General features: G+C 39.8%; 1 protein-coding gene across 1 annotated transcript in view; it reads right to left on the bottom strand.

The window, feature by feature from the left end:
- Positions 1-215: 215 nt before the first annotated feature.
- Positions 216-16,870, bottom strand: part of LOC107129614 (uncharacterized) — a 487,674-nt gene continuing 471,019 nt past the window's right edge. The window contains exon 8 of the mRNA XM_074038805.1: positions 216-1,312. The gene's annotated coding sequence lies outside the window, so the exon portion shown is untranslated. The remainder of the gene's footprint in view (positions 1,313-16,870) is intronic.

Here is a 16,870-nt window from a genome sequence, read left to right on the forward strand (position 1 = left end):
TTGAAATGCAACACTGCAAATCTCCAAATCACATGAAGAGCATTTACACCTGTATCTAGCCATCTTAGCTGTGAGCTGGTAGGACCACCTCTCCTCCTTAGAAAATAATTTCTTTTTGCAAATTATAGGCTGATCCCGGCATTCTGAAACATGTAAATATAACACTGTATTCATCTCCACTGAGCATTTAGCATCTGAAGCCTGTGGTAGCCAGCTGGTCTCAAAGTCATCTGGGATACATTTATTTTGATTAAATTGATCAGATTTCTATTTACAGGATAGAATTTTTTGCCATTACTGAATACAGCTGTGTTTACAGGGATTTGTAGAAGAAGAAAACAAAACCCCACAATCGGTCCTAGCAAAGCACAGAGCATTCAGAACTGGAAGGAGTTAAAACAGAGGGGGCTTGCTTTCCGAGTAAAAAGAAAATTCTGCATGCAGCTGCTTTGGCCATGCTGTCTCACTAGTCAGGAAATGGGTGTTGAGCTGGAGCTGAAAACACAAGCTGCAATCAAGCCCCATCCAGCAAAGTGACAGACTTCCTGTGTAAAATGGTCAGAAACCTTTTTCATGTCTCTACATGCATGCACATGCATTTAAATCCATGCTGCGAGGCTGCGATTTTCTCTGGGGACACTGGTACAGTCACCTAGCCCATCAGTTCCTTCGTTGACAGCGTCGGGGACATCCAGACTGCAATTTACAGTTCCTCCATCCATGTGCTGGGTTATAAATTATGCCATCCTCCCTAGAATGAGAATGCACAGCAAGCGGCAGACAATCACCCGGCATTCGGCATCTCTTTCTTTCCACGCGCTCCCTCACTCCGCCTTTCTCCAGCTCTGCCTTCTCAGGCAGATACATCAGATACCTTGTTTATCCATCTTCAGCTCCACTCTGAGGTAAAATGCCACCACATCTCGCCATGGGTTGACCCCCCAGACTAAATCCCTGGGAACAGCCTGAGCTGGGTGCACGCGGCCGAGGCGACGGCTGCCCTTGCCCTGCGGAGCACGGGTGGGCATTGGATGTAAGGTACTCCTAACTTCCCCTTCCCCAGTCCTTGGCGTCCTCTCTAGCCGTCCCACCCCAGGTCTTCTGCAGCTTCACCCTGTCCTCCAAGTCGCCTCGCCCAGCTGCGAGGGAGGAGACCCTGGCCGGAGCTCCGCCAGCAGGTCCTTCTTTCGCAGGGCGCAGACGCACGATTCCGGGATCGGGTGCACCACGGCGAAGCCCAGGCGGGAGACGGCAGGAGCAGCTCAGGTAACCAGGGGAAGCTTGGCGTGCCCACGGAGATGCAGCCCTGGAGCTGTGAGGAGAGACGGTCTGGCTTCAGAATTAAAAAAAAAAATAGAAAAAAAAAAAAAAAAAAGAAAGAAAGAAACACAAAACAGCGCAGCTCGGCGCCAGCGGGGGTGGAAAAAACAGACACAAACCATAAAAAAAGCAAGAGTTAAAATCAAATTAAAAAAAAAAAAAAGGAATACAGAGATCAGAGTACTTCATGCGACTTTTATTTCTGATGTTTCTTGGTTTATTGGCCTCCCCACCCCCTCCAAAATCTGTTCTGTCCCTGAACACCACTGTCTGTCCATGAGTGCCAGTCACAAAGACTTGCTCCCAAGTGCTGCAGACCCAGCATCACATGAGAAACCACATGACAAACTGCAGTCGGCTGCTGATGTGGTCAACTCTTTCACCCAGGCAGGGGGAGCAGGAGGGAGACAAACCTCAAGTGAGACATGCCCCTCTCAGGCGGCCAGGAAGACATTTCCTTAAAAGAACAATGAGAAGCATGCCTCTGAAGCTTGCTTGGGAATACATATACACTTTTACATATGCGCACTTACAGACACTAAAGAGGCCGTGGATACTTGAAGACATTCTGAGGATGCTGTACCACAGACACTAGCTGGATGGCAGCAATATTATTTCTAGTTTGTATTAGTCAAAGCTGATTCCACTTAAGTGGATTCCTGAAAAGCACACACCACGTCTTCATAGCATGATCAGGCTTGGAAAACCAATTCTATTATCTCTCCCTGCAATCTGTATCTGAACCTGCATTCTGAATAATTTATTTTTAGACTAATAAGATGCTTGCCAAGACTGCTCCCTTTCTTCGGTAAGCAGCACAGGCAATATTCACCCGAGTAGGAAAGCCTTGTCCCTTTGTGGGGAGAAGAGAGGAGGTGGTTTTTTAAAAAAATGCAATTTCTTATTTAAAGGCAGACAAACACATAGCAATAAACTTCTCGCAAGTAATCTTAAAAACAAGTGAAATGTTTCTGCTTCATTGAATCGACATGTCTCTTATTTGCAGTTTGGCATCTCATGCTGGCAAATGGTGGTGATATTTTTCTAACACTGTTCATGGCTGCAGCTACAGCCCTTAAGCCACATGGATATTGCTACTTCTCAGCAGGGTGAGAGCAAACAATTGCTTTCTGGAGCACCTTTCTGTGGAGGTGCTGCACTGCCAGGTATGTTTTACTAGTTACATGAAGGCAAGTACAAGCGAGATTGCCTCAGGGTCTGTAGATTCTGTCACTCTTCCTGGAATTAAGTAAGTTGCCTATTTGGGATGTCCTTCCCAAGATGTGAGAGGTATGCCTTTTTAGCAAAATTGATTATGCCAGCTAACTAGAACCGGAGAACCATTAAACAGGTGAGAGATAATCGTCTACAACATGTCTCATTGGACTGTGTGGATATCAAGGTAAGCGGCCATTAATTCATTTGAGATGCCCTTTCAGCCTCTCACCATATAAGTGTGTCAAGGATGGCCCCAGACACTGGGGTTCCGGTGATGAGCAAGAGATGCATGGTCTCAGACATCCTGGAACTCAAGGTCCAGTAACTGCATACGTCTTTTGTCCTTCAAGACAACCTTTTCCCAATTTGAATTCTCCAAAGTTAACCAAGGAAGAGATCCAGCAGTCACTTTTTTTACCCTTGCCACTTCAACATCCTCTATGATCTCCCAATTCCTATATATTCTCTCTTTGCCATCTGTCCTTGGATTTAAGATTTCTTCTCCATTTATTCCTAGAGTCCAAGCTCAGGTACTAATACCCTCCTCTCTGGTGACCCTCTTTTTGTTTCATTCCATTTGGCAGCCTGCCACCAAACTAATCCTCCCAAACCACCACATTCGTGATGTCCAGAACTACTGTCCAGATGGGCTAGACAACCCTTTGTCCAAAACCAAGGTGGCTCCTTATTTCTTCACATTGATACACTACCAGTCAGATAATCAGTTATCTGATTATCCATTGTCTGTTTAAACAGATTGGTCTATTAATGATCTTCTGATCACATCCTCGATTGAATCAGGAAAAAAACTGGGAGCTTAATTTTGTTAACAAGAAGGCACAAAGCATTGTACAAGAAACAAAGACACACGAAGCATTGACCGTGCCCTCAGAGAACATACACTCTATAGAGCCTACGCTACTTTTTTCTATCATTACTAACCATTTATTATCTTCTATTGCTAGTCATTTCTTCAGGTTTTATTTCCCATGAAAATAATTAGTAAGTCTCAATCCACTTGCTAAATGTGGGTCAGATAAGTGGTGCCACAGAAGGGCTGAAAAAGGAACAAACACTTCTACTTAAATGTCTGGGGAGGTTCCCCGAGTTCCCTGGGATTTGCAGTGAGCTATAAAATATTTGGCCAGGGAGTAGGGAGGGGTTTAGGTATTAACAACAATAGCAACAATAGCAACAATAGTAAGTGTTAAAAATTAGCACTTACTACGTGCCAGCATCTATTCTAAGCATTTTAGATACATTAACCTACTTAATTTTATGAGAAAATACTTTTAATAAGTTATTTTCAGTGATATACAGACAGAAGCACAAAAGAGAGATTAAATAAATTGTCCAAACTACACAGCAAGTAAGTAGTAAAGCGTATCTGGTCCCCAAGCGCATGGTCTTAACCACCATGCTGTCCTGCTTTGGAAATGAAAAAAATTGTGGGAGGGAGACCAGATATGTGAAAATACATACATATGTCTGAAGGTGGATGAAGGAATCACTGTGGTTCAAGTCAGGTGTTAGTGCTGTAGAAGTGGGACTAGGTTGAGGAGAGCCACAATATAAAGCTAAGACATTACCCCCCTCTTCATAAACAATGGGACCAAGAACGAAATTGTAGGATAATAAGTCCAGTAACCAAATCTAAGATTGATGGGGGAGGAAGGGATTGGATATAAGGAGACTAATCAAGAGGCTTCTGCAATTGCCTGGCTAAAAGGGAATGGTGCCCAAACCTTGGTAGTGGTGAAAGGAAAATTGAGATGGATTCTGGAGGTGTTATGAAGAAACAACATTATTGCAGTATTCTTGGAAAACAGAGAGGAGGTGATGGTAAAGCTGACTCTACATTTTTTAAAGCTCAGATGAAGAAAGAACGCAGGTCCCTGAGCTTAGGAGTTGTGTCATTCATCTTTTTTTCCCCCAGGAGCTAGCAAAATGCTTGATATGCCTTTTTAAAGTAATGAATAAATGAAGGTGATGGAAAGAGAAATGGGAACATCAGAAGTGATGATGCCACATATACCAAAAATCTCTACAGTGCATTTAGTAATTCACAGGATATCTGAGTGGCTTAGGTGGGTTGGCTTCCATCATGCCATTACTTATATAGAAATAGAATTTATTTTCTCTTTCCACCTTTGGCTTGGTTTTCAGATGCTACCTGATTTCCCCCACCACACGCCTCGGATGCTCTTCCTCAGGCTGATCTCGGTCAGCCTGCGTTTCCTCCGCCCTGCCCCAGCGACCCCCATCCTTGCCCACCAGCTGCAGACTCATCCTGTCCAGATCTGACCCCTAATCAGAATGTTGCACTTATCAAGACGATAAGATAAGCAGGCTAACATACTTTACCATTCTTTTATTTATTTATTTTTAATAGCAAAGGGAGAAACCACAGACGTTTATCAGCCTTCTCACACAATCTTAGCTAAAAAGAATACTAAATTAATGAACGCACCTCATTTCTTGGGCAGTTAATGAAGGTTAATGTGACATACTGCCTCTGGCTCTGGAAGTTAAAAGGGGTGTTACTGCCTCGTATTATAGCTGGGAAAAAAAAGTGTTAATAATCTTTCTCATCAGCAGTAAAGAATTGAGCTTTTAATACCCAGATATATTTTAGTAAAAGGCTAGTATATCATCTGTAAGTGGAGTTCAAGAGCAATGTTAGATAACTAGGGCATTTCGAGAGCCCGCTTACACCAGAGACCAAGAAAAAAAAAAAAAAAAGAACAAGAGAGAGAAAAAAAAAAAAAAAACAGCCAAAGCTGAATTTATTCCAAGAAAAAAGAAAAACGTGAATTTATGTTGGGAATATTTTCATTTATATCACTTTAGATCAACTCTAATAATCTTTAAATAGTAAGAAGAAAACTTGGATCTCACAAATAAGTGATTTTGAGTAAATGGGTAAATGTGTGAGCAAGGTCATTGTTTGATTCAATGATGTTCACACAAATGCATTATGTGGACCTGCTAATCTAAGAGAGTGTGGTAGGCATTGTCTAGGGCCCTGAAAGAGCTTACAATACACTTACCCAGGAAGAAGACACTTCCCTTCCTTTCACAGAGGGAAGCTATTGCATTTGATGATAGTAAAAAAATAGCAGGGGAGGCAGGGTAAGTGCAGTGGCTCACTCATGTAATCCCAGCACCGTGGAAGGTCAAGGTGGGCGGACTGCTTGAGCCCAGGAATTCGAGATCAGCCTGGGCAACATGGCAAAACCCCATACCTACCAAAGAAAGTACAAAAATTAGCTGGGTGTTTTGGTGTGCACCTGTAGTCCTAGCTACTCAGGAGGCTGAGGTGGGAGGACCACTTGAACCTAGGAGGTAGAGGTGGCAGTGAGCCATGATCATGCCACTGCCATCCAGCCTGGGTGACAGAGCAAGACACTGTCTCAAAAAAAAGAAAAGAAAAAGAAAAAAAAGAAAAAGCAGGATATAGTTTAAAAATAAAAAAAAAAAAAGAAGGGTCTGCTCTCTTGACAGGGAGCCAACCCACCTAAGCCACCTGAAGATGTTATCATAGCAGAAAGAGCTTGCATGCTGTGAATATTCAATGAATGTGACTCTTCAATCCTTTAAGTTATATAAGAATGCTATGCTTTATCTGTGCAATCCTGGGAAATATTAATGATGGGCTGATAGTGTCAAGAAAGGCAGGGTCTATAGGTTTATTTAGCAGAGTTGCTAGAGGACTTAAAACTGCATATCATGGTTTCTAACCTCTTCAAAATGGATGCTGAATTAAGATGAGCCCTTCCCAAAGCAGACTGACAAAGTGACTAATTGCTGGCTGCTGGCAGAGGACTGATTTCCCCTCTCTCTGCTACCCAGCGTTATTACCCTCGTCCATTTCACAGGCTCCAAATGGCAAGTTTAAGGTGGAAGAACTGTGTTTGTTCACCTGTGAGTGGTTTGACCTTAGACTTTGCAGAGCACTGTCAGGAAGTCGGTTTTTCCATGCTCTTTACAGTAAACAAAGACAGTGTGGCTGGGCTCCAAATGTTACAGAAGGTCAGGGACCAAACTGCCTCAAAGACAAAGACTGCTTCCAGAAATTGAAACACAAAATAGATGTGAGCGCCATCAACATTCCACACTGTGCTCCTGTTCATTCTCAGTGTTTGCTTCAAACAATGTGACACATACCCAGCGTAGATGCATAATAGAAATAGAATCATAAAACCCCAGGTGCTGGAAAGCACCTTAAAGGTCATCTGGTCCAACCGCAAATCTAAATTGTCAATGCTGCCCTTTAAAACCTCCTCCATGTAATCATCCAGGCTCAAGGGGAACACCTCTGGTGACTATAAACGCAGTGCCCTGGGAGAGAGACAAGTCATTCTATCTTTTGAATGCAACAGCCTGAGTATTTAAAACCCTGAGCCAAGGCCTGGGCGTGGTGGCTCACACCTGAAATCCCAGCACTTTGGGAGGCCAAGACAAGCAGATCACCTGAGGTCAGGAGTTCGAGACCAGCCTGGCCAACATGGTAAAACCCCGTCTCTACTAAAAATACAAAAATTAACCAGTCATGGTGGCACACGCCTGTAATTTCAGCTACTCAGGAGGCTGAGGCATGAGAATTGTTTGAACCCAGGAGGCGGAGGTTGCAGTGAGCCAAGATCACACTACTGCACTCCAGCCTGAGTGACAGAGTGGGACTCCGTGCCAAAAAAAAAAAAAAAAAAAAAAAAAAAAAAAAAAAAACTCTGAGCCAAAATGTCCTATTCTATGACAGCAGGAGCCTCACTGGAGCTTCTGTTTATTAGCCCTCGATTTGGAAGCTCAAATCTAGCATGACTTCCACATGATGACCCCTCAGTTACTGGAGGGCATATATCATCCCCCATCCAGATTTTCCTCCTCTACACAAAATATCTGCAATTTCTTTAGACATTACTCTGTGACTTCAAGTCTATTCAACATTCAATTTCCGAGCCTAGGAATACATTCCAGTTGATCAATAGTGTTTTGAATGATGTGTCACACAAAACATAACACAAGGTCCCATGATGTGGCTACACAAAGCGAAACAGTCCTATTACTTCCATCATTCAAACTGATCATATTTCATTTAGTGCAGACTAACCTGCATTTTCTTTCCTAGTGGGTACCTCATGTTGGTGACTCTTACTGGGCTCACCTGTGCCTTTGTTCATATAGTTTCACTTAAATCACATTTCTACCATCTTCAACGTCTTTGTGCATTCATTTGACTGGTTTTGTTTTGTTGTTGGTTTTGGTTACCATATATGATCAGGTTTTAGGTATATTTTAAAACATTTTTAAGCCAGGCATGATGGCTCATGCCTGTAAGCCCAGTAATTTGGGAGGCTGAGGGGCAGATCACTTGAGCTCAGGAGTTTGAGACTAGCCTTGGCAACATGGTGAAACCCCATCTCTACAAAAACACAAAAACTAGCCAGGCATGGTGGTGTGCGCCTGTGGTCCCAGCTATTCAGGAGGCTGAGGTGGGAGGATCACTCACTGCAATGGAGGTTGCAGTAAGCCATGATTGCACCACTGCACTCCAGCTTGGGTGACAGAGTAAGACTCTGTCTCAAAAATAAAAAATGAAAAATAAAAATGAAAAGAAAGAAATAGTAGTAAGTCACTCTTGAAGGAGTCATAGATATACTTATAAATACACATATCTATCCATGGTAAGATACAAGATTTATGAGAGCAGAAGTTCTTAGAAAGCATTGAGTACACCTTCTGTTTTTCATATATCACAACAGCACTGCATAGAATAAAATAACTCTGATTATATAAAATACCCTGGCCTAGTAGGAAAAATATGGGACTAGAAGTCAAAAGCTGTTGGATCTGGTATCTGTGTTGCTACAGACTATCTGTTTATCTGTTACATAATTATCGAAAGGTCACTTTATCTTTTTCCAAGCTATAGTTTCCTTCATTGTAAAGTGAGAATCTCAACAATAAGCACCCTGAGTTGTACCGCATTCTAATAATTTATATTTCTGTGGAATTCTAATTAAATTTGTAAGTCTATTCTTTAATACAATGGAATAAATTGTATATTAGCCAGTGGTTAAGCCCTGACTAAAATTTTCTATAGACTTTCATTAACATTAGATAAGTTTTACATTAAATTGTATCTTAAGTGAGTGAATGGCATATTCACAAATCAGAAAGTTCTTATGTCCAGAGTTTTTTTTTTTTAAATATGCCAATTAGGGAAATTAGATAAGTCTGACTGGGGGTCCTGGAATCTTTACCCTCTGATAAAATAACAGTTTTGAATAGGTGAACCAATTACTGAGATTCTTGGGGTAAGGAATAAATGTCATAATGTGATATCATCACTTTCCTATAATCCAAATGTCTTCTTAAAATGTCTTTAATTAACTATACAGAGAGAACCTTTAGGTTGAAAAGATCTAGTTTCTTCCACATTTTTTAACTAGAGCCATGACAACAGAGTGCCTTGATGTCAATCAGCAGTTCCCACAATGGGACTACTATTCACATTCTGAGCGAGGGGGGAGGGAACGATGGCGTATGGTCATAACAAGAGAACAACCGCCCATCTTAAAATCTTGCATTCGAGTAAAATTAACTCCATGATCAGATTCTAAGACACACCCTCATAACATTAACTTCACAGAGTACAATAGTTGGTCTTTTTACTAAGTATATTATGGGACTATGCAGTTTTTCTCTCAGATCAAAAGAACTAAAATAAAAATTGGAATGGTGGGCTTTATTTTCTCAAAATCTGGGCCCGGTTTTGACCCAGCCTTTCTCTGTGCATATTCCTTCACCATCCTGACCTCAGCACCATCTCCTGTAAAACAGAGGAGGTCTCTGAGTGTCTAGGCTCTCTGCCCATATGTCAGAAAGGAGGCATGATTTTTGGCTTTTGAAGATCCTCTGCTTTCAACATGTAAGCTATCCAAGCAGCTTATGATCCTAGAGATCCACAAGTCATATTGTATCTTAGTTTCTCTCATTCTTAAAAGCCTCATGGCAAAGACCCTAGTGCAACAATATTTTCTCAGTCTCAAATCCCTTTCTGGGCATCAGGCAGAGGGCTCTCAAGCCAAGACTCTGGGTTTCAGTAGCAGGGGGCATGCAGCACTTCATGAGCCTGAAAAAAAAGCCGCAACTATATGATGCGCACATAGTCCAGACATAGAGAGTGATGCGGAGATGGACTGATGCCTTTTGATGTTTGCAAAATATACCTAGGTAGAAAACTGTTACATAATTAAGTGACCAATGACATTTGATATGAACAAAAGTTTAAACATTAGCTTACTCTAACCAATATGATACTCTAAAATGCAATTAGCACAAATGACCACATCTCCATTCAAGTAGCAAGGCAGACTTTTAGAGGAAACCTTAAAATAATTAAAGTGGCCACGTTCAGGATGTCAAATGCATATAGGTATATCATTGGCTGCTAAAGCAGTAAAGCTTTCTCAGGCAATAGAGGAGGCAGGCTTATGCCCAAGATTAGACTGAGTGTCTTACTGAAGTACAGTGCCCCCGCTCCACTGCATTTGATGGCCTTGTCTGCAGGTCCTCCAAGATCAGTGTTATAGTATTATGGTGTCTACAGGATGTAGGTACATGGAAGGGAAGAAGGGATGGCAGAACTGGAAAGAAAAGATGTTCATTTTTTACTCCATTTGACTCAATGCATGCTTTATGTAGAATTCATCCCATAAGGTCAAAAACCTAATAAGGCCTTATTTTAAAAGTTCTGAAACATGCAGTAAATCACATGTGATTTTTTTCATATGAGCTGTGACTCAATGATTGAATTTATGTTCATGAAAATAATTCAGCTTACATCAAACACTGGTTCCTGATACCCCGTTTCCCAAAACACACAAACACACACTCACTCACAGTTCATATATAAATAGATATGTCTATGTTTTATTAAGATTATAAAGTTATAAAGTATATTAACTGTATAAGTATGCAAAATTATACATATAGAAGACAGAGTATCAACATAAATAATTTAATTTAATATTTGGCTTAATTTTTGATACTCTATATTCAAAGACAAAGATTTTTATTACTGAGGATACTGAAAAGAATATCTTTTTTCAGAATCTAAAGAAAATTTAAAAGTAATTATTCAAATGTGTTGCTATATCGACATAAATGTAGCACCTCTTCATATGCCTTCTTTGAAAGGAGAAACTTTTGTTTATGTAAGTATACTAAAAAGGCCAAAATGATCTTAATACTTTCAGGTTACTGAGGCTGTAAAAAAGACATATTGATCAGTAAGTGGATTATCAAGTGTAGTTAAATGTAAAATGTAAAACCTTGGGAAAAGAATAAATCTAGTAATACTAGACAATTAATACTACATTTTAGACACTGCTCTGAGCACTTTGCATTAACTGAGTTAGGCACTATTTCAATCTTCATTTTATAGATGAGAAAACTGCAGCAACAGAGAAGTTCAATAATGACCAAGGCCACACAGCTAACACATGGGAGAGCCAGACTGCATATTCAGGTAGTGAGGCTCCAGAATTCTTGCCCCAGAGTCCGTTACTCTGCCTTGTATCTCTTCCTTCTTTTTCTCTTCTCCCACCTGACCCCTAACACCCAAAACCATATCAAAGGCAGAACCCTCTCCTGAATCTGTTCAGGCCTCGTAGTTAGTGTCCATGATACAGAATGAGGCTTTCTAAAGGAGTTTTAGAAACATTTTAGCTAATCGTTATAACAATTCTGCCAGTGTGCTATTATCCTCTTTTGACAGATGAGGAAACTGAAACCCACAGAGATTAAGTAACATCCTCAAGATCAAAAAGGTAACAAACGATTGAGGCAGGATTCAGATACTGCTCTACATGACGGGAAAGCCTGTGCTCTTGGAATTACAGTCATAGTACAATAGATCAAGTTCAAAGCATCATCTAAGTCAAGGAAAACCAGTAAAGAGGTTTGGAGAGACAAACAGGGTCAACTCCAGGCATCTAGGTCAGCAGAAATGGCATCATTGAGCAGCACTGAGACTGTAGGATCACGGATCAGAGGCTGCTTCCTCTTTGCTTCTGGGCATCATCCTCATGTCCACTCAGAGTAAATGGCCTCTCTGACTGGAATCGGAGGTGGCTGGGTCATCTCACAGAGCCAAACAAATACAATTAGCTGTTGCAAAGCCTTTGGGGAATTATTCCCAGTGTAAATAAACACATAACCATGTAGCAAGAGCCTTGATAAAGTCCAAAAACAAGCGAACTTGGAGTATCTAAGAGAAAAGACTAGAATGTAAATGAAAAACCAAATAAACTGGGGTAAACTATAGGATAGGGCCCTGTCTGTGATGGCCTGCATATGACAAGCCATAGAAAAAGGATGGTGAATTCTGGGTAATAAGAAATGTCAATGAGATGGAAGAACCACCTGTTTTATGTAAAGCTCCAAATAACCAGATCACAGTGGACAGCCACTCAAATAATGCCTTCATAATACAGGGTATTATTGAGAATAACTCAATTCACAGAGAGCTTAAGGCAGCCAATATTTGATAGCCTGTCAGAAAAAAACAGAACAGTAATTACAGAAAAGAATCATATCCTCAGAAAAACAAAAATTAATCAAAGTAAGTTTGTAAAGTCTATCTTACAGACACATTGTCTGGACTGGTCCTCTCAAAAATACTGTTTTTTTTTTTTAATTTTATTTTATGCCAATTTATTTATTTAATGATTTTTGTCTTATTACTTCAGAACTGGAAATATCTTATGACTCATAACATCTTACAACCTTTCTACTTTCTTAAAGAATCTCAAGTTTATAATCACAAGGGATAGGATTATTTTTCAAAAATTAAATGATGATGTAACGATTACTATGTCTATTATAGAAAAATCAACCTTATTACAACTGCAACAATACCATTAAAAAATATGAGTAATTCTAATCAACTTGAGATAAGGTCTAATCAAACACAAATACAACTGATAAATTTCATTAAATAGCATGGAGATTAAATTAAAGCACTATTATGTAATAAAAACCTTTAGTGGTACTAAAATTTTAGAATAGTTCAGATATACAGAAAAATTTCAAAGATATACAGAGTTCTCATTTTTTTCCTATTACTAACCTCTCATATTTGTCACAACTAATGAATATTCAATACAGTATTATTAACTAAAGCCCATACATTTATTCAGATTTCCTTAGTTTTTAGCTAACATTCTTTTTATTTGTTCCAGGATCCCATCCGGGCCACTACATTGAATTTATTTGTCATTTTAGGTACCTCTTGGCTGTGAGTTTCTCAGACTTTCCTTGTTTTTGATGACCTTGACAGTTTGAGAGAGTACTAGTCAGTTATTTTTATAGAATGCCCTAAATTTGAGTTTGGCTGATGTTCTTCTTAGGGTTTGACTGGGGTTATGGGTTTTGGGGAGGAAGACCACAGAGGTGAAGTACCATTCTCACCAAATTATATTAAAGGTACATACCATCAGCATGCCTTATACTATTGATGTGAACTTTGATTGCCTGGCTGTTTGTAGTGTTTGTCATGTTTCTCCACTGTAAAGTTACTCTTCTCATCACCCACTTTTCTGTACTGTACTCTTTGGAAGAAAGTCACTATATGCATCCCAAACTCAAAGAGTGGGAAGTTAAGCTCCACCCACTTGTAAGCAGAAAATCTACATAAATTGTTTGCCATTCTTCTGCATGGGAAAATTATCTCACTCTCCCATTTATTTATTTATCTGATCTTATATCAGTATGGACTCATGGGTATTTCTTTTATACTTTGGGTTATAATCCAATACTAACACAATAAAGAAATTTTTAATGGAGATGCATTGAAATTCATTGCTAAAATGGGCCTGACACTTCTTGACCTTGGCTAAACAGAGATTCTGGATAGAGCAAAGCACGGTGACGTCATGTGGACTTTGAAGGTTAAGAAACTACAGATCATCAGGACGTATTTGCTCTTCCATCTCACAGAGAAAATGGGGATATACCTCCTCATTCCAGGAAACTTTCTTCCTATATTTCTGATATATCCAGGATAAAATTCAATATATATAGTCAGTAGCTTCAAAGTTAAGCATAATTTGTTTACTACAATTCTTAAGGCAGATGTTGGATCAATACCTCATTCTCTTAGAAATAACTTTGGTGCTTATAAGTAGGCATCACATAATCTGATATACTAATATTATATATATAATTGTGAAAAACATTTATATATCAGATTATGTGATACATAAGTCAGCCAAACTCAAATTTAGGACATTCTACAAAAATAACTGACTAGTTACTCCCTCAAACTGTCAAGGGCAACAAAAACAAGGAAAATCTGAGAAACTCACAGCCAAGAGGTACCTAAAATGACAAATAAATTCAATGTGGTGGCCCAGATGGGATCCTGGAACAAATAAAAAGAATGTTAGCTAAAAACTAAGGAAATCTGAACAAATGTATGGGCTTTAGTTAATAATACTGTATTGAATATTCATTAGTTGTGACATACATGAGAGGTTAGTAATAGGAAAAAAATGGGAACTCTGTATATCTTTGAAATTTTTCTGTATATCTGAACTATTCTAAAATTTTAGTACCACTAAAGGTTTTTATTACATAATAGTGCTTTAATTTAATCTCCATGCTATTTAATGAAATTTGTCATATATCAATAATCTGATATATAAATGTTTTTCACAATTATACATATATCTCAAGTATAATTGTGAAAAACATTTGCCAGTTTAAAGTTTAATATGTAGACAGAATAATGCCTGGGGGTACAGGGATATAATTGGGAATTGGAGTAATAAAATAAATATTTTAAGTACTTACTACGTATTACTCATTAGCACAAAGTAACTTTAGGTATAAAATGCATGACAAGATTCCATTATAAAAAAGTGCCTGAAAGCTATAGGGCAGAAAGGCATAGAACACAGTATACACTAGAAGGAGATAAAGATAATCGGAAGATTTTATTCATTCATTTACTCAACAAAAATTTTCATAGTACCTCCAATTATCAGCAGCTGTGCTAAAGACTAGGTATATTACCTACATAGTTACACATTATGCTCTCATGTAGTCTGCGGGAAGACAGACATTAATCAAATAATGGCACCATTGATACTTGTGAAGGAAAGGGTTAAGTCAACAGGCCTGGGCTGTTCAAACCTTGCGTATTCCCAGAGTCTCAAGACTGGTCCTGGCCTGGCTCCTGGGAAGATTACTTCTGAGCCCTTGGCTGAGATAGGAGTTTATGCCAACAGTGTGATTTATGGCAAACACCTGTTTTTGTATGCCTGAGGCTTTGGATCATGCTGTATCAATTTGATCTGAGGCCTGAAGAGTAGTACCTAAGGTGCTGCATGCCTACACGACTGACCTCCAATAAAAACCCTGGACACAGGCCTCAAATGAGTCTCGTTGGTTGGCAACACTTTATATATGTTGTCACATATTGTTGCTGAGAAAATTAAGTGTAATCCATGCAATTCCACTGGGAGAGGACAACTGGAAGCTGGTGCTTAATTTCTCCTCTACTCCACGCTATCCACCTTTTCACTTTGCTGAGTTTTTCCTGTATGCTTTCAATGTAATAAACTTTAACCATAAGTATAACAGCTTTTTTGAGTTCTGTGAGTCTTTCCAGCAAATCATTGAGCCTGAGAATTATCTTGGGGATCCCCAACATAATACTACAATTAAAAAATGAGGTACATGTTCTAAAGGAGAATAATACAGTTTGTGGGAGTTTATAACATAGTAACCTGAAGTAAGACTAGGAAGTCAAGGAAGTCTTCCCTGAAAAAGAGAAGTTTGAGTTGTGATAATGGATGCATAAGACATTGCTTATAAAGGTGGAGAGAGCTTTCCAGCATGGTGAATTGCATGTACAAATCCTCTGGTCAGGGAGAGTAAAGTGTGTATGAGCAGCTGAAAGTGACATGCACAGCTGGAGTGGAGGTAGTAACAGGAGGTGGGATGAGAGATGGGTGGCACAGTCCTCAGAGGCTGGGCCTGGCAAACCATGTGAAGGATTCTGCTCATTATCCTGAGTCATGGGAAGCCATGGAAAGGCCGGAAGCAAACGGGGACTCAGGGGGGTCTTCTGAAATAAGTGTTCTGGCAATGGGGGTTGGGGAAGAACTTACAGGGGGTGATGAGTCAACAGAATGAAAACAAGGCAATCTCTTTTTATAGAACTCATATGAGAGATGATGGTATCTCTGGCTATTGTGCTGGCAGAGGGAATGTTAAGAAATGGAAGCTTTTCATAGAAATTTAGTGGGCCAAATTACTTTGCTGGCTTGTGCAAATGACAGAATGGTTGGACCACTCATTGAAGCAGGAAACACTAGGACAGACCAGGTTTATTTTTCTGGGGATGAAGCACCAGAATGACATACATTTGGTCTTGGATACACTGAGTTTGATGTGCCTTTAGAGTTGAATATGGAGACAGTTATAGGCCACTGAATACATAGGTATGGACTGATGTCATTCAGATTTCATCCACAAATTATAACTACAGCTATCAACTCAAGGGGCAACTATCATTTGCCTTGCATTACTTTAAGTACTTTCCATATACGAACTCATTTTATCCTCACAATTATTAGATGAGCAGATACTATAACTAGCCTATGTCATTCTCATAGCAAGCCAAGGAAGGGGGTTGAAACCAACTTTGGAGACAGTAGGGAGTAAAAAAGAAGAGGGATATTGAGGTTGCCAATATTAATAACTGATTCCTGGCAGACAAGACTGAGAGTATACCGCCGGACCTGAAGAAGGAGGAGGCTGGGCTATCCTGGAAGCCAAGGGAAGTTGGTGCTCCAGAAGAAGACAGTTTTTATTTAATGCTGTTAAGTTTACTAAGAAGAGGACTATGGGATGGACAACAGTCAGTCATTGCAAGTAAAAGTCATTTTGATGAAGCTGGAAGCTAAATTAGAGAAGGGTGCATGGAAGGCAAGAAAGCGAAGACATGGAAGTGCTTTCAGCACATCTGGCTATAAAAGGGAGGAGAGAAAGCAGTACCTACAGGGAGCTAAAGGAGTCAGGGAGTAGCTGTTTACTGGTGAGATGGGAGAACTGTAACCAAGTTTTAAAGTCAATGGAAAGGATTCATTTGAGAGGGAATAGTTGAGTACACATGAGAGAAGTATATTGATTGCAGTGAGCTGGAGATTGCACCATTGCATTCCAGCCTGGGCGACAAGAACAAAACTCCGTCTCAAAAAAAAAAAAAAAAGACTCCATTGATAGTGTAAGTTTCTTCAGCAGTCCAGAATGGGAGAGA

This window comes from Macaca fascicularis, chromosome 4 (assembly GCF_037993035.2).
Source record: "Macaca fascicularis isolate 582-1 chromosome 4, T2T-MFA8v1.1".
Taxonomy (NCBI): Eukaryota; Metazoa; Chordata; class Mammalia; order Primates; family Cercopithecidae; genus Macaca; species Macaca fascicularis.